The sequence below is a fragment of the Geotrypetes seraphini genome, chromosome 4, assembly GCF_902459505.1.
Source record: "Geotrypetes seraphini chromosome 4, aGeoSer1.1, whole genome shotgun sequence".
Classification (NCBI taxonomy): domain Eukaryota; kingdom Metazoa; phylum Chordata; class Amphibia; order Gymnophiona; family Dermophiidae; genus Geotrypetes; species Geotrypetes seraphini.
In genome coordinates this window covers 255,741,586-255,765,429 of record NC_047087.1, presented here as the reverse complement: position 1 = coordinate 255,765,429, position 23,844 = coordinate 255,741,586, and the positions used below count along the sequence as shown (strand labels likewise).

Genomic DNA, 23,844 nt, shown 5'->3' with positions numbered 1-23,844 from the left:
GGCTGAGTGGGGCGGGGCTAGGAGCGAGGCTGAAGTATGACCTGGGCATAATGGGGCAGGGATGGATAGAACTGAGAGAGCCTGGGGGGGATGGGGGGTCTATGGGTCCGGATTTTACATAGGTAAAATCTGGTAAACCTATCCTCGATCAGTTAATACCGGCCCCATGCAGCAGCCCAACTCCCTCACACCTATCTCCTCTTTTCATATAATATTCCCTTTTAACAAAGGAAGTGTTCCAGCTGTGCACATGCACACGAGGGAACAGGAAATCACTTTGTGAACCGGGAGGACCCCCACCCCAACTGAAAACGCCACGAGGCCCAGAGCATGCCTCTATTAATGTGTAAAAGTGGGCAATCAATCATCTAACATGAGTAACAACTGAAACACAAGATCTTCTAAGCCACAGGCCCAGCAACTGCTATACCATCTCAGTGTAAACATGAGAACATGATGATTCATGGAGTGTGCCCAAGCACCCCTGATAATTTATTGACACAGTTCTGCACCTCCTGTAGTGGCTGAAAGGCTTCCTGCCATCCCCAAAAATCTTTAATAATAATAATTTTATTTCTTATATACCGCTATACCCTAAGTTCGAAGCGGTTTACAGTGAAAGTCGTGTCTAGAGAGGGTACAGTGTTAACAGTAGGATACAGGATAATACAAAGTGAGCAGGTAATGGGGTGATTACAATAAGGTACAAGATATTAACAATAAGATACAGGGTACTGGGGTGTTTAGGACCGCTGGGTAGAGAAACAAATTGAATTTTACGCTCACATAAAACACTGCAGATAGGCGTAAAACTTCTACACCTTTCAAAAAGAGCTGGAGGATAATCCTGAAATATACGCACTAGTTCCCCCATCATATTTTAAAGAGTCTCTTTTCTGCAGAGGTGCAACAGTTCTTTGTGAGCATAATTATGAATTCTCGCAGTGACCACTTGAGAACAAGGTTCCTCCTCTCGTTTGCGACCCAGGCGATGCGCCCGCTTAAAAATACAAGGGCCCCTTATTCAACAAGGAAGATCCTTTGAGATCCAAGTTTCCAGAATGAGGCAACTGCTTCTCTGGGATCGTTTCAGGTAAGTCCAGAAAACGCACATAATTGTGCCGCGAGTGGTTTTCAAGATCATCTAATTTCATGGCCTGTTCTTTAATCTGGGCTTGCAAGTTACTTAGCTGCACACCTGTGGTTACGGCCGATTCTTCTATGGAAGAAATGCACTGCTCCAACTCACCAACCCGTTGCGTACACTCTGCAAGTAAGAATTCACATTGGAAATGTACCCCAAAAGCTTTTTAAAAAAAGACAGCTTCAGCAACATGCTCTAATTAAATGGCAGAGAACAACAAAGCAGCCGGAGTGCTCACCTCAGCCATCTTGGCATTGGCACAGCAGGGTTTATGTTATCTTTTTTTAGAGGATTTAGTTGTCACTCCATCTCCAGACTCTGTAATTAACGTGTCCATATAGTGAGCAGTAGATCTGTACAGGTTATAATTAAAAGTAGGGTTGCCAGATTTTACATTTGTAAAATCCAGACCCCCCTAGACCTGCTGCCCTAACCACTTGCTCTGGTCAAGCTATACCCACCTTTTCGGGGGAAGCTTTTCAAAACCCGGACAAAGTGCTGGGTTTTGAAAAGCAGTCCAGACCCCCAGACGTGTCCAGGGAAATCTGGACGTCTGATAACCCTAGTTAAAAGCAGAACTAGTGTGAGAGCAGTGGGCCCCCCAAAGCACCTCAGCAACACTTCTGAGCTGCTCAAAGCATCCCTATGCAACAGTATTTGATATCTCACTTTATATAACATAGAGAAGTATAAACAGTAAGAAAGTATAAATTAAAAATTACAAATAAAAACTGATTACTTAATTAAAATCAATTATAAAAACCCATACCCTAAATATATCCCACTCCTTGCACATCACAACTCCAACCTTCCCACAACAGTAATTACATTTCATTCACCTTGTTACAGCCTCAGGGAAAGCCAGCCCAAAGAACCACACCTTTACCAGTTTGCAAGACTGCACAAGGTTAGCCTCAAGCTACAGGTCAAGAGGCAATTGGCAACACAGAATAGAAAGCAGACACATAAGTAATGACTAGTCTAGCAGCAGACAATAACCCAACAGCTAACAAAGTGCACTTCAGCCTGTAAGATTGCAACAGTCCTACCAATTATATAGGCCGAGACATGTACAAACACAGGTTAACACCAATATGTTACACTTCATATGCATTCAGCAGGAAGCCAGTGCAAGCCCAGTAAAATGGGGTGGGTGGGGAGGGGATAATGATAAAACTTACGAGGGGCTGCTGAAAAGTTCTCAGCCCAACCATCCATTAAGGCCTGGAGTAACCATTCCATGTTTTTGCTGTAGCGTTAGCTCCCAGAAGCATACACTATACAAGAGAACAAAAAGGAAAAAAAATAAAATAAAAATCTGTCTGGCATTAACTTCTCCCAACCCCTAACTAAAGCAGGGCTAGCCCCTTTTGCCTGATGTTCCAGCATGGTGTCTCAACAAGACCAAGCAATAGTTTATGGCCTGGAAGCCAAGGATTCTGGATCCTTCTGGCAGAGTAAGCTCCAGTCCCACAACTGCCACATGTGATAGAGTGAGCAAATGCTGAGAGTAGTCCTTCAGATATACATACAGTATAGCCAGACAAAGCTGAGCCAGGTTCTGATAGCTACACATAAGTAGTGAAGGCATATGCTATAGGGTGGGTTCTCGCTTCCCTGGGACTCCTTAAACTAAATTAAGGCATGCTTTCTATACTTCCTGGCTCCACCCATCCCATGTCACTTCCTCTTTGAATAGGACTATAGGGTTTTAATTGATTCTGATCCTGTGAGGGAATTTTTATTTACATCAAGAAGAGGACGACAAGATGATTGTACCACAGGAAAAGAAAAGTAAGACAGAAAAATACCAGGACTTAAATTGCATGTATACTAATGCAAGGAGCCTAAGGAATAAAATGGGAGAATTAGAAGTCATGGCCAAAAAAGAGAACCTAGACATCATTGGAATCTCTGAAACATGGTGAAATGAAGAAAACAAATGGGACATAGCACTGCCGGGGTACAAACTATTGCGAGGACAGGTCAGGCCAGAAAGGAGGAGGAATAGCCCTATACATAAAGGAAAACATACACTCGACCAGAGTGGATATAGCGGCGATGACCAACAAATTGGAATCATTATGGGTTAAAATACCGGGAAGGAAAGGGCCCGAGATAAAGATGGGCCTGTACTATTGTCCACCTGGGCAAACCGAAGCAAATGATGAAGACATGAAAGCTGAGTTGAAGCGAGAATGCAAAAATGGTAACACGATTGTTATGGGAGACTTCAACTATCCTGGGATAGACTGGAGTCTTGGAAACTCACAATACGCTAGGGAGACCGGATTTCTGGAGGCTATACAGGACTGCTTCATGGAGCAGCTTGTCAGAGAACTGACGAGGGAATGCCACTCTGGATCTAATCCTTAATGGACTAAGAGGACCTGCAAAGGAAATGGAGGTAGAGGGACCATTGGGAAACAGTGATCACAATATAATCCAAGTTCAAAGTTGAAGTAGGAATATCGAAGGGAAAAAGAACCACAGGGACAACTTTTAACTTCAAGAAAGGAAACTATGAAGCGATGAGAATAATGGTAAGGAAGAGACTTAGGAACAGCTCAAATAAATCGCAGACTGTAGAGCAAGCCTGGTCTTTATTCAAGGACACGGTGAGTGAGGCGCAAAATCTGTATATCCCCAGATTTAGAAAAGGATGCAAAAAGAGCCAAACAAAAGACCCAGTGTGGATAACTAAAGAATTGAAGAAAGCGATAGGAGACAAGAAACATTCATTCCAGAAATGGAAAAAGGACAAAACCGGGGAGAACTGGAAAGAGCACAGGAAGCATCAAAAAGAATATTACCGCGTGGTTAGAAGAGCAAAAAGAGAATATGAAGAAAGGCTAACCAGGGAAGCACAAAATTTCAAACCATTCTTCAGATATGTTAAAGGGAAGCAGCTGGCAAGGGAGGAGGTGGGACCGCTGGGTGACGGAGATAGGAAAGGAATGGTGAAGGAGGAAAAAGAAGTGGCGGATAGACTAAACGTGTTTTTTGTCAGTATTTACAAAAGAGGACACATCCAACGTGCCGGAAGCTGAAAAAAATCTTCAAAGGAGATTAAACAGAAAAATTAACATCCATAGAGGTAAGCATTGAAGACTTACATAAGCATATAGATTAAAAACTGACAAATCTCTGGACCCGGATGGAATCCACCCTAGGGTATTGAAAGAACTAAAGGAGGAAATAGTGGAACTACTACAGTGGGTTTGTAATCTATCCCTAAAAACAGGCATGATCCCGGATGATTGGAAGATAGCTATGTTATGCCCAACTTTAAAAAAGGATTAAGAGGTGACCCGGGGAACTACAGACCGGTGAGTTTGACTTCAGTTCCGGGGAAGATGGCAGAAGCGCTGATAAGACAGCATCGATGAGCATCTAGAAAGGAATAAACTGATAAAAACAAGCCAACATGGATTCTGCAAGGGAAGATCGTGCCTAATGAACTTATTGCACTTTTTCGAAGGAATTAACAAACAAATGGACAAAGGGGACCCCATAGACATCATATACCTAGATTTCCAAAAAACCTTTGACAAGGTATGCCATGAACGCCTACTACGGAAACTAAAGAACCATGGGGTGGAAGGAGATGTACATAGATGGATCAAAAATTGGTTGGCGGGTAGGAAGCAAAGGGTAGGAGTAAAAGGCCACTACTTTGACTGGAGGAGAGTCACGAGTGGTGTTCCGCAGGGGTCGGTACTCAGACCGCTGCTGTTTAATGTATTTATAAACGATCTAGAAGCAGGGATGAAGTGCGAAGTAATAAAATTTGCAGATGACAAACTATTTAGTGGAGTCGTGACAAAAGAGGATTGTGAAGACTTACAAAGGGATATGAATAAACTAGAAGAGTGGGCGACGAAATGGCAGATGAAGTTTAATGTAGAGAAATGTAAAAGTCTTGCACATAGGAAACAGAAACCCGAAGTACAGCTATACGATGGGAGGACTGGTAATGGGTGAAAGTACCCTAGAGAAGGACTTGGGGGTAATGGTGGGCAAGACAATGAAACCGTTGGCAGAGTGCGCAGCGGCCTCTAAGAAGGCGAATAGAATGCTAGGTATTATCAAGAAAGATATTACAACCAGAATGAAATAAGTTATCCTGCAATTGTATCGGGTGATGGTGCGCCCGTATCTGGAGTACTGTGTCCAATATTGGTCGCCATACCTTAAGGATATGGCATTACGAGAGGGTTCAGAAAAGAGCGACCCGATTGATAAAAGGTATGGAAACCTTTCATATGCTGAAAGATTAGTGAAACTGGGGCTCTTTTCCCTGGAAAAGCGGAGGCATAGAGGGGACATGATAGAGACTTACAAGATCATGAAGGGCATAGAGAAAGTGGAGAGGGACAGATTCTTCAAACTTACGAAAACTACAAGAACGAGAGGGCATTGGAAAAAATTAAGAGGCAACAGATTCAGAACCAATGCTAGGAAGTTCTTCTTCACCCAAAGGGTGGTGGACACCTGGAATGTGCTTCCAGAGGGTGTGATAGGACAGAGTACGGTATTGGGGTTCAAGAAGGGACTGGATGATTTCCTGAAGGAAAAGGGGATAGAAGGGTATAGATAGAGGATTACTATACAAGTCCTGGACCTGATGGGCCACCGCGTGAGCGGACTGCTGGGCACGATGGACCTCTGGTCTGACCCACCAGAGGCACTACTTATGTAAGTGATAGCGACCTATAGACTCCCTCACATGGCCAAAAACAAAAACCAGATAGTCAGTGCCAGTATCAAAATAGTGGCCAGTGCAGAATATCCAGCTTAAGCGGTAACTAGCACCACCCTCTGGATTATGGTAATATTGAATCTGCTATCTGGATAACTAACTGGATAAAATTAGAAAGTTTAATGCTTTGCCTTTGCTTAGTCCCCCTTTTGCCCCAGAACTCTGCTATCCCAGGGTAGCCTGTAATGATTTTCAGCATCATGATCCCAACAGTGCCACTGATCGTCAATAAATGAATCTAAGCAGCATAGCAGGTGCTGTTATCTGGAAAAGTGTGCTTGAAATATGGGCCCTACATGGACATAGGTTTCAGTCTTTATCTACCATCACATTATGGACTAGTACATTAGTGTAATTATTGCAGGCACATTCAGATTGATTTGAATGAAGTCTGATCCCCCAGATATACATCATCTCTCTCAGTCCATCTATTCCCCACCCAGCCCATCTTCCCTGATACATTGCACCACTCCCCCCCATCTTTCTTCCCATCCACCAGCCAATCTTCCCTTATGCTTCTCCAAAACTATCTTTCACAAAACTTTCTCCCACTCACAGTCTTCCAACCCCATCCAAGTTTATCTCGGTTTCCTCTCAACTATCTCACTAGTCAGCCTCCATCATCGTGTCCAACCCCATTCTCTGAAAACCAGTTTTCTTTTGCTTATCCCCCCTAAACACCACCACCACCTTCTCTGGAGACTTGCTGCTGGTAGTGTCTGTGGAACAACTATACTATTCTCTTTTGACAATACCTAACTTTCAGTGGGTTTGAGTTGTACAATGCCCCGACTCCCCAAGCTTTTCTTATAGGGCAGCATAGATACCCTGAGAGCCAGGCAATGACCAAAGTAACTAGAACAGCTGTGTTAGAGGCAGTAGAAGAGCATGGGTTGGAGAACTATACTTAAGAGTATTGTGTTCAATTCTGGTCTCCTTATCAAGAGATAAAGAGATTAGCATTAGAAAAGCGACCAAGATGATAAAGGGGATAGAACTCCTCTCATATGAGGAAAGACTAAAAAGGTTAAGGCTCTTCAGTTTGGAAAAGAGAAAGCAGAAGGGAGATATGATTGAAGTCTACAAAATTCTGAGTGGAGTAGAAAGGGTACATGTGGATCGATTTTTCACTCCATCAAAAATTACAGAGACTAGGGGACACTTGAAGTTAGAGGGAAATACTTTTAAAACTAATAAGAGGAAATATTTTTCACTCAGAGAATAGTTAAGCTCTGGAACGCATTGCGGGGGCTGTGGTAAGAGCAGATAGCGTAGCTGGTTTCAAGAAGGGTTTGGACAATTTCCTGGAAGTTATTGAAACAGACACAGGGGAAGCCACTGCTTGCCCTGGATCGGTAGCATGGAATGTTGCTACTATTTGGGTTTTGGCCAGGTACTAGTGACCTGGATTGGCCACCGTGAGAACGAGTACTGTGCTTGATGGAGCATTGGTCTGACCCAGTAAGGCTACTCTTATATTCTTAGGCTCAATAGGGCCTGCCAGTAGTTCTAGGTTTTTAGTGCTAAAAAGAAAGTGCCTAGGGAAGCCAAGCACCAAATTCAGAGCATTGTGATTTTCTACATACCAGGAACTTGCTTCTCTTGCAACATGCATTTGCATAAGTAGTAGCAGAGAAGGTCAAACATACCGCATGTGATTGTGTAAAGGAACTTAATTAAATGTGGCCCGCCCTGCCTCACAAAGGAACTATACTCATAAAATCTTTCCATATGTATATTATAATACATTTGAGTTATGAAAAAATGCTGTTACTGGATTAGGAGGGGAGCAATTGTCATCTTACAATATCACTGCACAATCTGACTTTTACCAGTAGACTTTACACACATTTTTAAAAGGAAAAGTATACATAAATTTTTCACTTTGAAAACTGCCTAAGAAAAATTACACCCACAAATACTTGCACCTCTTTCTTACAAGGGTGTCTTTTCAGATAAAATAGCACACTTTTGATAATATGAATGAAAGTACATGATTGTTTCAAACTGCATCCTAAGTGAAGATGAAAATAGTCATGTTGTAGATGTGTGCACTGTCACTGTGCGTCAGCAGGCCGAACCACGCCCCAAAGAGGGAGGTAGTCAAAAGAGCCCAGAGCGGTTAATCGGTTCCCATTGGAATAAAACACCTGATTAGTTCAAAACTTAAACAACTTTATTTCTTCCAGGACTCAATATTTCAACAGTTCAAAATGAATATTGCTGGCATTCTTTTTTTCCGACATCAAACAAAAATACAGTACTTTTGCCCCAGAAGTTCACTTTGCAAACAGGCTTTTATAACTTCTCAGTGCTCAACCCAAACTTCAAAAGACAACACAGTTTCACAATACTTTTCAATATGGTCTCTCTTAGGCCTGAGCCTACCCGGAGGCAGGTATTCGTGTAGTTCTGCCCCTTCACCCTGGACCCCTTCAGGTATTCATGTAGTATGTGACCCTTCACCCTGGACAACAAAATAAATGTCTCTCATACCAGGGCACTCTTGCAGCTTAGAACTACCATTTTCTGGCTCAAAACATTTCAAAATCAAAATTCTCACTGGCAGTGTCAGACTGGATTTGTCTTCGAGCTCTTCCGATAGTGGAGTTCAGGGCAGAAAGGGAGCGCCTCACACCGCGATCATTGGTTGTAGTCCCTTCCCAATAGGACCCACAATCTAGCAAAAAGAACCCCCCCCCCCCCTAGTCAAAAGATCACTGCCAGGGCTGTGCAGCGCTCCTGCCACAGCCTAGAAACCACAGTCTTAAAGTGTAGCAAAATCTTTTCAATCAAACATTAAAGTAAACTTTCAATTCAGAGTTTACTGGGACAACCAATCCCCTTTCTCAACAAACCCTAGCAAACAATTCCAGTAGCTAGGCTTGCTTAATTGGACACAAAAAGAAAACCCTCCAGCATAACCTCCAGTTTAAACCATTTCATTATCCATGGCATTTAGGTCACTTTCAAAATCCCTCTCATAACAGTCCATGGCTTCTTCTGAGTCCAAACACTCCCTGTTGTCAGAAGTTTTATTAAGCACTTCATCTATCATTTCAAAATCATTATGAGTGTATCTGACCTGTATGTTTGGTTGAAGTAAGTTGCTTCTGGTCCTAGGAAGTGGTCTGGCTTCTTTACAAAGTTTCCTCTCCAGCTTGGGTTGATTCAGTGGCTGTTTGCCTTGTGAATACTGTTGCTGGCCCTTATAAGCCTCCTGATAACAAGCTTTAGGTGTGGCTTGTTCCTAACTAAAGTGGAGACTAGAATATTCTTGGTGTTGCCTCGAACTGGGTCCCCAATGAATGTTGTGAGTTACCTCATAAACATTCCCCCTAGGAATAATATTCCCAGCACTGTTGGGTTCCACCTGCTTCTTGTTTCCCATTCCATAACCTAGGTGAAAACAAATGGGTATTCTGCTTCTCCTTACTGAACATTCCTTGACTGGTTCTGGGCTGAGGTGTCAGTAGTGTATTTTCATTTTGGGTCTGCATTCTCCTTTGCCTAGCACTTGGCACAGGCGTTTTCCTACTACCCTTCTCAGTCATAGGGTCCCACCCTGTGACAGCATATACATACTTTTACCCACATACAGATAGGGCAATTTTCAGAGTGCATTTTCACAGGTACAATGCTTTTTGACCCATGGGAATTGCTTTGAAAAATTTTCTCTCTTTTCTGTAAGATTATGAGATACCGCAGAATGCCTGAAAACATCCCACAGTGTTCCATTTTTAACTGTGTTAGGCATGTGTTAGTGGCGAGACCTATTGGAACTGTCAAGTTACCCAGTTCCTGGAGGGGAAAACTTTGGTCAGTCCTGGTTTCGACCTAACATCCTAAAGCAGCGTGAGATTTGTAGTCCCTGACTTTGCACATTGAAATCAGTGCCGCTGGTCTCATAAAATGTCAGGATGGAGTTATTGGAAATCCTGATGTAGCCAAAAATCTCCCTTCTGGACCTGGATCATGTGGCAGCTCTCTAAAAGTGCACTGCTCTGGTTTTACCATAAGCTGTAAAGAGTATAGGGCCCCTTATACAAAGCCACGGTCGCATTGCTGCCGTAGTAAAAGCACCAACGCTCATTCAATTTCTATGGGCTTCGATGCATTTCTTCCCTCTCTATGGGCTCCTTTTACTAAGCTGCGATAGCGTTTTTAGCACATGCAGGATTTTAGCACATGCTAAACCCGCGCTATGTGGCTAGAACTAACACCAACTCAATGCTGGCGTTAAGGTGTGGCGTGCACTAAATCCGCTATCGCAGCATAGTAAAAGGAGCCCTATGCAGTGGCGTACCTAGGGTATGTGGCACCCAGGGCCTATCATTTTTTGACACCCACCCATGTAAAAAAATATTTTTTGTAATAACCATGAAATGGAATAAATGGTCAGAATAGAATCAGGCAGTGAAAATTTTCTTTTATTGAACCTCATATATATAACCATTATTCCAAACATAACATAACATAAATTATGTCTGAACTGTCATGATATCAGAAGTACATATGGAGTAGTTGAAGGTGATGCTTGGGACAGTTCTGATTGTGTTAGTTCGGTTTTATGTGTTTTTTGAATAGAAGGGTTTTTATTTCTTTTTTGAAGGTTTTGTAGTCTGTGGTCGAGGTCAATAGGTTGTAGAGTTGGGGATCGAGTGTTAGGAGGTTGTCGAACAGTTTTTTTCTTTTGACGTTTTTGGTTGGAGGGTGTGTGAATGGTGCGTGAGTTCTCCTATGTCTGTTTGAAGTGGATTGAATTATTTAGCTGAAGAAATTAGTTACCCCCTCATCCCACACACATTAATTCTCTTCCATTTTTGTTCCCATTATAAAAAACACTGATAAGTTCCCAGAAAAAAATACATTAAAATAAGAAGTGAAAACAAAGGCCCCTACAGATGAGAACATAACATAAGAATAGCCTAACTGGGTCAGACCAATGGTCCATCATGCCCAGTAGCCCATTCTCAATGTAGCCAATCCAGGTCACTAGTACCTGGTCAAAACCCAAAGAGTAGCAACATTCCATGCTACCGATCCAGGGCAAGCAGACACTTCCCCATGTCTTAATAACAGACTATGGACTTTTCCTCCAGGAATTTGTCCAAATCTTTCTTAAAACCAGCTAAGCTATCTGCTTTTACCATAACTTCTGGCCACTTCATTTTTAAGCTTAGATCTTTCCTTCCAAACAGAGACCTTGCTAGATGTCAAATACAGAAAGAACAGGTTAACTTCACAAGGACTTAGCTGTGCAGGAAATGTGAATCTCCTCATACACCCACCATATAGTGCAAAAATGTACAAAGGTCTGTTTTTTCTTTCGATCTCTACATAGCCTAATGCCAGCGCTGTTACAAACATATTCTGAAGGTCAATGCTAAGGTTAACAAAGTTTCCTTCCTTGGACCACAAGGAGATACTAACAAACCACTGAAAGAGATCCCAAAACAACAACCCAGCACACTCAGTGTGTGAACCAGTTGAGTAGAGTGGACTAACTGGGGGGGGGGTGTGTGGAAATGGGCCCGGAATTTGCTCGGAAAGAATTTCCCAGACCACCTCTTCCTCTCAACACATTGACACACTGCCACCACCACCACCACCACTAGGAACACCTCACCGGGTAGGCCAGCAATGCTTATAAACTTTATAAAAAACATTATTATATTTTCTTATAAAGCACATATTTTAACTGAACTCTCTGACACCCTCAGCCTTGCCATTCACAAAAATAGAAGGAAGAAAAGTTCCCGTTTCCTGCTGTCTCATTTCCCCAGCCTATACAATATTTTTCTTCTGCAGACCCTTCAAAAGTCTGACCAAATCCTTGTTTCACTTGCATTATAAAGTACTGAGGATGCCATCTCTCCCCAATCCCAGGTCCTAAGTCTAAGACAGTAGCGCAAACTAGTGCTGCCCGATTCAGGAAAAAAAAAAATATATATATATATATATATATATATATATATATTTTGATTCGATTCAGCCTATTGAATTAGTTTTTCAATTCGATTTTCCTGCCCAATTGGGTGGTTTTTTTCAAACATCATGGTGGGTTTATTTTATAGCTTTTTCACCCTCCTTTGGCTTCTCCTAATCACACTGACGCTGTGGTGTAAATAAAATAAATTCTAGCTCACGTTTGCAGTCTAACACCAGCTCTGGCAGGATACACATTTCAAATCTGACATATTGTAATCACAAAACAGAAAATAAAATTAGTTTTTCTACCTTTTGTTGTCTGGTTATTTTTCAAATCTTGTTAGTCCAAGGCTCTGGTTGTCTTCTGATAACTTGCTTGCCAGGGTCTCCTTCTTTCTGCATGCTAACCATCCATCTGCCATCTCTGTCCTCCCCTTCCATTTTCCTTCCCTCCCCAGGAGGTCTGGCATCTTTCCTTTTTTCGTCTCCCTCCACAGATCCATCTTTTCTTAACTACCGTTTCATCCAGCATCTCTCCCTCTTTTCCCACCACCCCAGGGTCCACCATCTCTCCCTTTCTTTTCCCAACTATCCTCCTATCCAGTATCTGTATGCCCCCTCCACACCATCCCTTGTGTCCAATTTATCTCGCTTTCTGTTCCTTCCCTCCCTAAATCCCATGGTCCATCATCTCTCTCCCTCTCCTCTATTTTCAGACCCATTATTTCTTCTCACCCAAAGTCCAGCATGTAGGCGTCTCTTTGAACCCCCCCCTTCCCTCCGTGTACTTCTACACCAGGGCCCCCCTCACCTGAAGGCCTGTCCCCCCCCTTAAAGGTCTGCATCCCACCCCTGAAGGCCTGCACCCCCCGAAGGCCTGTCCCCCCCCTTGAAAGCCTGTCCCTCCTTGAAGGCCTGCCTGCCTGTCCCCTTTGAAGGCCTGTCCCCCCCTTGAAGGCCTGCCTGCCTGTCCCCCTTGAAGACCTGTCCCCCCTTGAAGGCCTGCCGGCCTGTCCTCCCTTGAAGGCCTGTCCCTCCCTTGAAGGACTGCCTGCCTGTCCTGCTTGAAGGCTTGTCCCCCGCCGCCTTGAAGGCCTGTCCTCCCCCTGAAGGCCTGACTCCCCCCTGAAGGCCTGTCCCCCCTTGAAGGCCTGTCCCCCCCCCTTGAAGGCCTGTCCCTCCCTTGAAGGCCTGCCTGCCTGCCTGTCCCCCTTGAAGGCCAGTCCATCCCTTGAAGGCCTGCCTGCCTGTCCCCCCTGAAGACCTGTCTCCTCCCTGAAGGCCTGCCTGCCGGTCCCCCTTGAAGGCCTGTCCCCCCTTGAAGGCCTGCCTGCCTGCCTGTCCCCCTTGAAGGCCTGTCCGCCCCTTGAAAGCCTGTCCCCACCCTTGAAGGCCTGTCCCCCCCCCTGAAGGCCTGCCTGCCTATCCTCCTTGAAGGCCTGTCTCCCCCCCCCCTTGAAGGCCTGCCTGTTTGTCCCCCTTTAAGGCCTGATGCCCCACCTCACCCCGAAGGACTGCTCGTCCCCCACCCCGAAGGACCGCTCATCCCCCTGGCCTCCCTGCACCACCTACGGTAGAGAAGCAGCCCGCAGCAAGATCGCGATGCCAGCGATCCCTGCACTGCTTCGGCGCTGCTTCCTCCGCCGCGGTCCCATGTCTATTCATTTATTCAATTTTCTATACTGTTCTCACGGGGAAGTTCAGAATGATTTGCATGAATTAGTCAGATACTCAAGCATTTTCCCTGTCTGTCCTGGTGGGCTCACAAGATATCTAATGTTCCTTAGGCAATGGGAGGATTAAATGACTTGCCCAGGGTCACAAGGAGCTGCGTGGGTTTGAGCCCACAACTTCAGGGTACTGAGTCTGTAGTTTTAACCACTATGCCATTTTATGCAGCCCGCAGTCCAATGACCCCGGTGTTATCTTGTGGCCGGCTCCCCTCCTCCTCACAGCCGCAGTGTGCACGAAGCCGCATGCAGAAGCTCCTTGCGCGTCCCGCACCCTCATCCAGAAGCATTCCCTCTGACGTTGTGACATCAGAAAAAATGCTTCCAGTTCAGGCACAGAACGCACGATTTGCCGCTGCACACGGCTTTGTGCACAGTGCACACTGCAGCTGTGAGGAGGAAGGAGCCGGCCACAAGATAACACTGGAACCATCGGACTGCGGGTCGCATAAAACAGCCAGAAGGTAAGACACCTGCCGGAGGGAGGCACAGCATGGAGGGAGGGAGACGACAAAGGTAGGGGGAATGATTTTATTTTCAATGTAGTGTTTGAATTGTGTCAATTTTGAGAATTTTAATCTGCTGTCTATATTTTGCACTGCTCAGGAAGAAATACATTTGTTTCTTTTTCTCTGGGGGTTGTACTGCATGCAGAATCTTGAATCTTAGAGTTTCTTTTTTTTATATATTGGTACTTTAATTTTTGATCCCGTATTTGCATAGGGGTTATCTGTGTTCTGTTAGGAATGAATGTTGAGAAGCATACAATGTGCTTTGTGCAGTTTAATTTTGTGGTTAACCATTATGTGTTAATAAGATTATATTGTGTGTGTGTGTATATATGAAAAATTAATGGAAAAATTGTATTATACTTAGTACTATTATGGGGGTGAGGGTCTGGGGTGGAGATTGGGCCCGTGACTTAGCCTGTGTTTTGGATTTTGGGCCCTTAATGTGATTGAGTTTGACACCCCTGATCTAATGCACCTGGGGCAATTGGGGGATAAAGTGACTTGCCCAGGGTCACAAGGAGCAGTGTGGGTTTGAACCCACAACCTCGGGGGACTGAGGCTTTAACCACTGCACCACACTCTCCCCACCTAAATGACAGTATTTACACTGCAGTGTCCATGTGGAGATGCACAGCACATACAGATTACAAGAGAGTGTGGTTGCCGCACCGTATGACTGGAACAGGCTGTCAGTTAATAAACCATGCTCCGTCTCTAGCGGTATTCAAATCCAAGTTAAAAGCCCACTTTTTTGAAACTGCTTTAAAAACCCTTAACTCACTCACCGTCAGTTACCTCTGCTAGAAACACCCCAACCTCGATGTCCTGTCTGTCTGTCCAAATTAGATTGTAAGCCCTTCTGAGCAGGGACCGTCTATTGAATGTTAAATGTACAGAGTTGCGTACACCTTTCAGCGCTTTAGAAATGATAAATAGTAGTAGTAGTAGTGGTTTGGCTATAAAGGGCCAAAGCAAAGACTTTAAAAAAAGGTAACATGATCATTACATTGTAATCCCACAAAGACACAGCAGCTTCTTTGTTTTCTTTATATGTTTATGAACGGCCTGTGTGAAGATTTTATTCTTTTTTTTATTTATTTTATCTTTTCTTTTTTATTATTTGAATTGCACTTTTCCCTCACAATTCTTGAAATGTTGTTATATATTTTCCATTTTAATAATTGTTTACTCGGGTACTTTAGCTAGATTGTGAGTCTTCGGGACAGATGCATCAATCCTTATAATTGTAGATTTTTCAAAGAAAGCCAGATTTCTTTCTCCCCTTGCATTCATCACTGAAGAGTATCAGTGTTAAACAAAGTTTGGTCCCTCTTTTCCCATCCTATAAGGTCATTCTCCAACACAGCTGCGGCCTCCAGGCAAGAGAACGGAACACCCTTAACAAGTTTATCCAAAAGAAAGAGATTGGCTTAGTTTTCCAGTTTGTTTCACCAGGCTTGGTCTAATATTAGTTTCCAATTAGTCTAATAGTGGTTTCTCACTTTATATACACTAGAGAACTTGTTTAGTCATACCATATACAGTGCATCAAGAGCAATAATTTTTAAAAAAAGTTCCTCTTGGACAGATTCCATTTTCAAGTGTGATTTACTGTTAAATGATTCCTGCAGCACTTGTGACTCATCAATATATGTTTCTACAAAGGAAAGCAAATATATTTTTGAGAGCTATAATATAGTCTAAAAGAAATGGAAGGAAATAAATATGATATCCAGCACAAGAATATGTTCTGATACAATCACATATCTGTATGTCCTGACTTTTTTTTTTTTTAAATTACAGCAAGAACACAATGTGGGTTGCAAAGGGATAGGGTTTCCAAATGGCTCCAGAAAAAGGAGGAAGAATTGAGACATCTGGGTTTTACTTCCAATGGATGTAAAACCCAGATGTCTCAATCTGTTCTTCTGGGCTTCAGGGCACGGTAATTGTGTAAACATGCGAACAAAAATGTAATTTTGTAATGTAATTTATTTTTTATATACCGCTAAACTCCGTTAGGATTCTAAGCAGTTTACAGAAAAATAGACAATAGGGTGCATTAAAATTATAAGTAAAATAGGTACTTAGAAATTCCCTTACTGTCCCGAAGGCTCACAATCTACCTAAAGTACCTGGAAAAATGACAATTAGTAGAGTAATGAAGAAATAAAATAGAGAATAGATGAGAAAAATAAGAAAATAAACATTCTAATAAGATTACAATGATCTAAAGGACTTTGAAAGGTTGAAAAAAGAGGGGAGATAAGAATAGATGCAGAGGGAGAACCGTTGAAGCAATAGAATTCTGGAGAAATTTAAATGAAATTTGAATGATAAAATAAAACAAAATAAGTGGTAAAACAATAAGTGAGATTAAAAAATATATCATAAACTAAAAAGAATTGAAAATAAAATCAAAACAGTCAAAACTGAAGTCCAGCTTGAACGGGCTGCAGCCCTCCTCCGTCGGCTCTCCCCTGCTGGAATGGGGGAGGAGCGAAGACAGTGTCGGGTGCCCCGCTGGAACGGGCCCCCAAGCTGACCGTTGGTCCGATGGCCGGACTGCAGCCCTCCTCCGTTGGCTCTCCCCTGCTGGCATGGGGGAGGAGCGAAGACAATGTCGGGTGCCCCGCTGGAACGGGCCCCCAAGCCGACCGTTGGTCCGATGGCTGGACTGCAGCCCTCCTCCGTTGGCTCGCCCCTGCTGGCATGGGGGAGGAGCGAAGACAGTGTCGGGTGCCCCGCTGGAACGGGCCCCCGAGCCGACCGTTGGACCAATGGCCGGACTTCAGCCCTCCTCCGTCGGCTCTCCCCTGCTGGAATGGGGGAGGAGCGAAGACAATGTCGGGTGCCCCGCTGGAACGGGCCCCCGAGCTGACCGTTGGTCCGATGGCCGGACTGCAGCCCTCCTCCGTCGGCTCTCCCCTGCTGGAATGGGGGAGGAGCGAAGACAGTGTCGGGTGCCCCGCTGGAACGGGCCCCCGAGCCGACTGTTGGTCCGATGGCCGGACTGCAGCCCTCCTCCGTCAGCTCTCCCCTGCTGGAATGGGGGAGGAGCGAAGACAGTGTCGGGTGCCCCGCTGGAACGGGCCCCCGAGCCGACCGTTGGTCCGATGGCCGGACTGCAGCCCTCCTCCGTCGGCTCTCCCCTGCTGGAATGGGGGAGGAGCGAAGACAGTGTCGGGTGCCCCACTGGAACGGGCCCCCGAGCTGACCGTTGGTCCGATGGCTGGACTGCAGCCCTCCTCCGTCGGCTCTCCCCTGCTGGAATGGTGTTAGATGGTGTTACAGGGTTTGGTTTTGGTCTTTTACTTTTCCCATCTGTAGCAAATACAGTATCCAATGTAAGTTGTTTTCTTGAAGCCATCTGAAATCACTTTAGTTAAACTGAAGGGATTAAATAATTATAAAATCTTTAGTGAGAATGTCCAGGGAGAGGATCTCTGCACTCAAACTGCCATCCTCCTCGCCTCCAAGTTCCGGAATTTGCATGTCGGCGGCGGATTTTTAAAAAATAATGACTGGTACAAGCTAGGCAGCACGCCATACCGGAGTTAGAGATAAGTTTGCACATAATTCATTATATATACAATTTAGTAACATTAAAATAAGTTATCTGATAAAATATGAGTGAGAGCTGATGAGGAAGTGTAGCGGCTAGCAAAACTCTATAAATCCTGTGTTTTGTGCATAATAGAGTGCCGCTTCTGTTGGCCCCCTCGTTAATAAAGAAATAACCTTTATCGAACGAAGAATGAGATATATTATACTTCTATGACAAGATTCATTGGTAAAAGAAATTGATTGGTCTATCCTTGAACTTGAACTAATTTGATATACTAGACCTTTCTAAGCCTATTACAACCAGTTTAATTGAGAGAAGGAGAGTGTGGCATAGTGGTTAATAGCTACAGCCTCAGCAGCCTGAGGTTGTGGGTTAAAGCCCCACACTGTTCCCTCTGACCCTGGACAAGTCACTTAATCCTCCACTGCCCCAGGTACATTAGATAGATTGTGAGCCCACCGGGACAGATAGGGAATATGCTTGAAGTACCTGTAAATACATCACTTTGAGTGTGGTTGTAAATCTTCAAAAAGGCAACATATAAGTCCCAATCCCTTCCCCCTTATGATATATCAACTAACCTTATATGAGTAAAATTATTTTGTGTCCGTGGGGCTAATCCAAATCGTGGAAAAACAAAGCCCAACAGACTCCCCATTTATGCCAAACTTTATCAAAAACTTTGTATCCAGCAGCACTATAATCAGATATAAGGATGATCATTTATATAAATATACGTATATCTCTACCTTTTTTTAAATCGGAGATCCTTGGTGGTGCGCTATCTTGAGCGTACCATTGAAACCACTTATAGCCAGCAATATCTTCATTGCTCTCCACGATTTAACATCTTTTTCTCAATTCATAAAAAACTATTTTCATAGAGTATTATTCATAAATATTCAAAATTACTTAGCTTGCAAAATGTTTCGCTGGACTCACTTCCTGAAAACAATGGAAGTAAAACCTGGATGTTTCAATCTGTCTTCCTTTCTCTATAGCAGTGGTCTCAAACTCAAACCCTTTGCAGGGCCACATTTTGGATTTTTAGGTACTTGGAGGGCCTCAGAAAAAAAATAGGTAATGTCTTATTAAAGAAATGACAATTTTGCGTGAGGTAAAACTCTTTATAGTTTTTAAATCTTTCCTTTTGGTTAAGTCTTAATAATAATATTGTCATTTATAGCTAAAGAGACATATGATCAAGAAACTGTTTTATTTTACTTTTGTGATTATGATAAACATACCGAGGGCCTCAAACTAGCACCTGGCGGACCACATGTGACCACTGCTCTAGAGCCATATGGCCAGCATCAACAACATTACAGTAGTCAAGGCATGAGGTAGGAATCATTTAACAGTAAATCACACTTGAAAATGGAATCTGTCCAAGAGGAACTTTTTTTTTATTGCTCTTGATGCACTGTATATGGTATGACTAAACAAGTCCTCTAGTGCAGTGATTCCCAACCCTGTCCTGGAGGAACACCAGGCCAATCGGGTTTTCAGGCTAGCCCTAATGAATATGCATGAGAGAGATTTGCATATGATGGAAGTGATAGGCATGCAAATTTGCTTCATGCATATTCATTAGGGCTAGCCTGAAAACCCAATTGGCCTGGTGTTCCTCCAGGACAGGGTTGGGAACCACTGCTCTAGTGCAGTGTTCTTCAACCTTTTTACACCCGTGGACCGGCAGAAAAAAAAGAATTATTTTGTGGACCGGCAAACTACTAGGACTAAAATTAAAAAACCCCGTTTCTGCCCCATCTCCGCGAGCTCGGTTCCCACAAATCATCTGATCCCATCCACACAAGCCTCAGTTATGATTTTATATTGAATGTATTTTATTAAAGTATAAAAAGAAACAATATTCTGTACAATTGTCATTTTATAAATACAAATAATTCAGAGCAAGGATCAACAAAACCCCAGTCTCCCCTCCCCTTCACATATATCCCCTCTACTATCAAGAAAACTGAACAAGCCAAATTATTACAAAATGCTACACAGAAATATCATGCTAACAGAATACTGCAGTCACACATGACAGGAATAGTTTTAGGGGAGTGCAACTAGAGCAACTGCCCCCTGGTCAGAGAGTGCCCTAAGCCAGCTGGAAGCTAAAGAAGCACTGCCTGGGTTTTGCAGTCCCCAGTTATGTCTAACACCAGCTCTAGCAGGATATATATTTCAAATCTGATATATTTTAATCACAAAATAGAAATAAAATTATTTTTTTCTACCTTTTGTCGTCTCTGGTTTCTGCTTTCAATCTTCTTTTCACTCTCTTCCTTCCAGCGTCTGCCCTCTCTGTCTCTTCAATCCAGCATCTGCCCCTTCCATCCACTGTCTGTCCTCTCCCCCTTCCATATGGTATCTGTCTTCTTTCTATGCCCCTCTCCCCTTTCCATCCAGCTTGTACCCCCTATCTCCTTTTTACATGATTCATTCCAGCTTCACTGCTCTCTTCATTTTAATCTCTCCTACACCAGATCTATCATCATTGTCCCTCTCTGCTTATTTTTCTGCTGACCCCTTCCTATCATCAATCTCTCTACTTTCTCATGCCTGTGTCTCCCCTTCCCCTCCTCTAATCTCTCTGCCAGCTGTTTCCTTCCTTTTTTCATTCTCCCTTCCCTCCTCCTCCTGTCCAGCAGTAACTCTCTTCTCTTCCTCCCCTCCCAGTAGCATCTCTCCTTCTCCCTCTCCAGTAGCAGCTATCCCTTTTTTTTCCCTTGCCCTCAAGCTTCCCTCCAGGTCCAGTAGCAGCTGTCCCTTTTTTTCCTTTGCCCAGCAGCTTCCCAAACTCCTTTCCCTCCTCCCCTCCCAGCAGCATCTCTCCTTCTCCCTCTCCAGTAGCAGCTGTCCCTTTTTTTCCCTTGCCCAGTAGCTTCCCAGACTCCTTTCCCTCCTCCCCTCCCAGCAACATCTCTCCTTCTCCCTCTCCAGTAGCAGCTGTTCCTTTTTCCCCCTTACCCAGCAGCTTCCCAGACTCCTTCCCCTCCCCCCTCCCAGTAGCATCTCTCCTTCTCCCTCTCCAGGTCCAGTAGCAGCTGTCCCTTTTTTTTTTTTTCACCATGCCCAGCAGCTTCTCAGACTCCTTTCCCTCCCCCCTCCCAGCAGCATCTCTCCTTCTCCCTCTCCAGGTCCAGTAGCAGCTGTCCCTTTTTTTTTTTTTTCACCATGCCCAGCACCTTTCTCCCCTCCCAGCAACTCTCCTTACTTGCCAGCGCTGCGATTCAGTAAGGCAGCCTCGGGTAATTTGTTGGGTCGCACCGCCTCTGAGGAAAGCGGAAGTTGCATCATCAGAGGCGGCCCGATTCAGCAAAAGCTCCAAGGCTTCCTCCTTCAATCGCTGCGTTTGTAGGGAGAGCCGCTAGGAGGGGAGAAAGCACAGTGTGAGGCTCCCTATTATCTCTCCGGCCCTGCGCGAAGGACAGCTCCTCGATCTTGCCGGTCCTGCGCGGACCGGCAGGAAATTGAAGAAGTTGATCTCACCGGTCCTTTGCGGACTGGCAGGAATTTTCTGCGGACCGGCACCAGTCCGCGGACCGGCGGTTGAAGAACTGTGCTCTAGTGTATATAAAGTGAGAAACCACTGAAATAAACTAATATTAAACCAAGCTTGGTGAAATAAATTGGAAAACTAAGCTAATCTCTTTCTTTTAGATAAACTTGTTAAGCACCCGCGAAAGGTTGTGGCAGCCATTTTAAAAGGCAGCCACAAGAGGGCCGCACTTCTGTCACAAAGACTCAAGCTGGACCATCAGGTTTCTTGGTAGGCCTAGGGGGTCCCTACCTATACATGTCAGTGGAGGGGGGTGGGGGATTGTAGGGTTGAGCTGGCATGCTCCTGGCCTGAAGATCCCCTTGCTGGACCTGGTACTTAGGTATGCCCTTGGGAGGAGGGGGAATCATGGGTTGGGAGGGAGATCAAAGGATAGGTGCATAGAGAGGGGAGAGAACCTTGGCTATGGGTTAGGGGGAGGGGGAGAGAGAAGGAGGGTTGAGAGGTGCAGAGACATGCAAGGGGTTAGAGTAGAGAAAGAGGGGAGAGAAGCTAGACCTTGGGAAGGGATGAGAGTGAGAGACCTGGAATATCTCAAACCACCTTCTCCACCTATTGCAGCTCTTTGTAATCTGGGGTCAAACATTTAGGATAAAATGGCTCTGTGCTTTAAAAAGGTTGCCAACCCCTGTTCTATACCTTAGAGGAATATTTTGCTTGATGAAGTTAGTTAAAGGGCGTTCATGAAAATAGCCTGTGTAACTAACTAGTTTATTAGTAATTAGGGTGATTTAGTATCCTTCTTTTTAACCAACTGTTTATTCAAATGGCAAGATACATGCAAAATAGCAGACACAGCAATTTTCAATGTACCACAAAGCCAAACAGTTAACAAAGAAAACTAACAATACAAGTAGAGTCCAGGCTTGGATTCTTATAACCCGGACTCAGCTATACCCCACCACGATGAACCCCCCCCCCCCCCACACACACACACTCCCTTCCTGCTGGCGCCCCCCCCCCCAACAACACCTTCCATTCCATCCCCACCCACCCTCAACCCACTGGCAATAGAGGTACCACTGGCTTCCTTAATCTATTGACAACTTGGCTTTTAATTAGAGGGGGTAAAGTATCTAAATAAGAAGCCCAAACGGACAAGAACAGCTTACCCCCATGATAGAAAAACTGAGCTGACATAGATTCCCATACCATAAAAAGATGAAATTTATTGTGCCAGTACCAGATGGTGGGTGAGGAGTCCTGAAGTCAATGATTTAGTATGCACTTCTTTCCCACAATATAGCCCTTGCGGAGAAGTAGACTATCGCTCACAGAGAGCCCTCTCAGGTGTCCCTGAGCCAAAAAAACAATCCCTTCAACCTGCGAAGGGAGAATATAGCCCACCAGGGTCTGCAAATAGCAACGGACCTCCAGCCAGAAATTAGCAATAGCGGCACTCAGCCAAAGACCATGTTCCAAGGAGTTATCCACCCTGTAACATTTCAGACAAGTAGGGGTAAGGGGCACATCCAAAATGAAAAGCCTGTTTCTAGGAGATATAACCCCTATGAAGGACTTGAAATTGACATTCCTGGAGCTCAGTGCTCTGCTCCACCCTGGGGATTTGCTGCACGAGGGCGGCAGCCCAAATCCCGAGCCCATAAAGATAGGAGCTGGGAATATTCTCTCATTGGCTGCAGAGCCACCAGCTGGCAATGGTATTGGGAAACTGAGAGCCAGTCCCACTGAGTATCAAAAAAGAAGTCCTGTAAAGTGATAAGAAAGGTCTGAGTCAAGGACTCTTTAGACAAAGAAGCTACATAATGGGCAAGTTGTCGATAAGCGAAATGATCCGTAACACTCAGGGACCAGGACACCTGGAGAGCCAGGAAAGGAGCAAGATCACCATCTGCCAGAAGGAAATGCCCCAAAGTACAGAGTCCCTTCCTCGCCCATCATTTAAAAACAACATTGTCTTGGCCAGGACTAAAGGCCACATTACCCACGATGGGCAACAGAGCCGAGCTAGAAGACGAGTGACCCCAAAAGTGCGAAAGACACCGCCAAGCCTTAGGAAGTGGTTTAACCAAACAGCTATGGACCCTAGGGCCCAACTGCGCCTTCCCACCCCAATGCAAAAGATAAGACAGAGCCCAAGGGAAGAAATAATCTGCCTCCAACGCTATGTTAGTATATTGAGAACCAGCAAAAAACCAATCTCATAAATGGCGAAGCAAGCAGGCCAAATTATAGAGGTGAACTGACGGAAGCTCCAAACCTCCCGTAGCCTAGGATCCCTGAAGAAAGGTACTATTCATCTTGCCTTTCTTGCCCCTCCAACAAAAGGATAAGATCAATCGCTGGAGACACACCAGATCCTTTTTCAGAAGAAACGGAGGAAGCATTTGCAACAAATATAACCACTTAGGAAAGACGATCGGCTGAAATAGATGAACGCGACTCATCAATGAAAGAGGGAGATTCATCCAGCGGTGCAGGAGCACTCTGGTCTCATGGAGTAAATGATCTACATTCAAACGAAACAAAGCTTTAACGTCCATAGTCAACTGAATGCCAAGGTAGGTAGCGAAAAGAACGATCAGTCCAATGTAAAGGAAATCTGGGTCCCCACCCCGACCGCAAAGAGTCCAATTTTTGATAGTTCAAACAGAAACCCGAGAAA

General features: G+C 44.5%; 1 long non-coding RNA gene across 1 annotated transcript; it reads right to left on the bottom strand.

The window, feature by feature from the left end:
- Window positions 1-484: 484 nt before the first annotated feature.
- LOC117358704 lies at window positions 485-9,103 on the bottom strand. Its single transcript, XR_004539062.1, has 3 exons — window positions 8,992-9,103; window positions 2,326-2,421; window positions 485-1,267 (listed from the first exon to the last, which is right to left on the bottom strand). It is a non-coding gene; the product is annotated as an uncharacterized LOC117358704 (long non-coding RNA).
- Between the last annotated feature and the right edge of the window lie 14,741 nt (window positions 9,104-23,844).